The sequence below is a fragment of the Falco punctatus genome (genome assembly GCF_963210335.1).
Source record: "Falco punctatus genome assembly, chromosome: 13".
NCBI lineage: Eukaryota > Metazoa > Chordata > Aves > Falconiformes > Falconidae > Falco > Falco punctatus.
Window position 1 is genome coordinate 20,152,021 of NC_137593.1, and position 2,831 is coordinate 20,154,851.

The window sequence follows — 2,831 nt, forward strand, 5'->3', positions numbered from 1 at the left end:
AGTGCAGAACCCCAGTATATATATATATATATGTATATATATGCTCTGGCTCCTCCTTTACGTGGCCCGTGTCCAAATTCTAGGCTGGAGGTAGAGCTTGTAAGAGGTGGTGTATTGGAACTGGAGAAGCTGCAGCAGTGGGGTTAAAGGCCCACGATGAACCAGTGAGCTGAGAGACAAACAACTGTTGTGTGGTCCCAGCTAGGCATGTATAACCCTATCCTGTGTCCGACTTGCTAGATTGTACAGACCTCTTCTCTGATTTATCTGGTTCCCTTTCAGAGGTCTGCGAAGGTTCTTACAACATGGAGGATCGGAGGGTCAGTCCCTTCCCAGAGATCCCTTGGACCTGTCTGAGGTATTAGGGAAATATTAATTTATGCTGAATGGGATGAGCAGAGTCTACAATATGATATATACAGAGCACACAAACTGCAACCACAGGAGGTGATTACACTTGTCTTGTGACGCTTTCTTATGGAGAAGGGATGGGGACAGGCTGGGAAGCATCCTTATCCCTCACAGTTACGCAGCCTTCACAGGCTCAAATACAGCACTGGCTGCCTTTGTAACACCTGGAATGCCTGAATGCTGGCCTGTTAACATGTAGTGTAGCTCACTGCTCCTTGGGGTATTCAGGAGCAACAGAAGGAATCTGAAAGGGTTTCACAAACTCTTTCCACTCTGAAGGGTGGCTGAGTAGCCTGTGTGGTATGTAATACTGTAATTTTTTTCTTTTTTGACAAACTATGTCTCATTTTGATCAGCTTCTCACCTTTCCCAAGGCAAAATGCCCTGATTTCTAGTTCCAACAAAAACTGACTGGAAACAACGAAGCTGTTGCTTGTCTGTAGTCGAAAAAGCCTGTTTAAATGTCTGTGTACACCATCTTATAGAATCTTTTAAATAAGGCATATGAACTCTAGTTATGTTTGAAAATGTTTGGGAACTGCAAATGGTGTTCTTGTAGTAAAAGCACTAAAATACGTGTATTTGTTTTCTAAGTGAAAATGCATAGTTAATCACTTCTTGACATTTCTTATGTCCTAAACTTCATTTAGCTTTCAGCTAGCTGTGTGGCAGGTCTTAGCAATGAGGGTTTTTTGGTGTGGTGTCAACTTTACTCATTGGAGAAATTTAGAATTTGCTAGATGCAGGAAAGGGACAGGGTTTTATATTGATCAGATTTACTACTACTACATACTTCAGAAGGAAAGCTCTCTGAGGCTTTTTGTCTCTGTAGACTTAAGTCCTCAGTGCTGAATGACCTGGGTAACAGTGAAGTACTATGATCAAACTACACAGCAAATGATGAATTTCTGCCAGCTTAATATTTAAAAAAGTATTTTTGTTATCAACTAACCACCTTTCAGTGAGTTGCAGCGTGCCCTTTGAAGGCTTTATCTGCTTCTCTCATGGGTATAACACAAGCCTTCCCAATGATCTTTTAAGATACTGCTACCAAATGATCCCACATAGTTTTCTGCCACTTTAGAGGAAGTAAGGGCATGGTCTCTAGGTAGCTCTGTATGGTCTACTAAAGCTAATAGTTGAACAGATTCAAAGACAGTGTTACTGGTTTTATCACTTTGGCAATGGAAGAAAGTATCAAAAGATCAGTAATAAAAATTACACAATTTTTTTCATGAAATTAAATATAAAATATTTTATCAAATAATAAGATGAAGTATGTGGGGTCATTAGAAGCTTTTCTTTCTGCTTCTGTAGCATGAGCATTTTCTCCCCAACATACAGGCAGCTCAGAGTTGCTCTAACTAACTGCCCTCCAACTCACTTGTGTACTCAGGGTCTCTTGCCAGTTTTACTTTATAATCTGTGCTCACACAGAGAAGTTGAACCATATGCTTTGACTTACACTTGATATGTTATACTAATTTGGGTGGGATTGACTGGCTTGTCTTGCAGAATGTTTGGTACATTTGCTTGTTGTCACAAAGATGTCAAGGGTTGCCTTACATCTAGCTGTTGTAACTGAATTACTAAGTAAATCCTGTCAATTTTGTTTACAAAGGCCCTGGTGTGCTATGAATCATGCTTTCTGTGAGACACCCAGAGGCTTAGGTATCTTTGCATTTATCCAGCTCAAAACCAAGATAAATTTAGGTAGAAATAAAGGTTGGCTGTAGGATTTCGCATTTGTACGTCTACACGTGGTCTTCCCATTTTTCCTTTAAACTGCTTTATGTTACTTTATGTTCTTCAGGAAAGTGGCTTGCAATAACAAATGTTGTGGAGGTGCATGCTTTTCTCCCCTTTTTCTCCCCTTTACCTTGTTTATAGGGAAAGACACAGAACAGGATTTAACTTGCTCCTAGCTTTGCTACCATAGTGGTCTTTCAAATAAGGAAGATACCATGACTCTCACGATCTATATTGATTTTTCTTTTTGAAGCCTGTTTTCCTTATGGCTTCAGCTGCTCTCAAAATCTGTATGCATGTATCTGTCAAGTTTTCATGAACTGAAGTGCACCCCTGTGTTGCTGATCAAGGGTGGGCACTGCTTGCTAATACTCCTTGATGTTGCTGCTAAGCTATAGCTGTTTTTCTGTTCTAGTACTGTCCTTTGTCTTTTCTCTGTTCTCATTCATTTCTCCTTCTTTCTCTCTTAGTTTATGGCTCCTTCTCCAGGTTTCCTCTACAGCAGCATGTCCATTTTGGAGTTCGGCTCCGTGAGGCGAGCGATGGCAGCTCTTGAAGCACAACTGAACTGCTTGCCTGAGCCTCCTGATCTGTTAGAAGGAGCTGGTCTTGCAGTGGTGGAATTAAGGATGACTGAGGCAGCAGACGGGGAAGGTGAGTGTCTTCTAGGG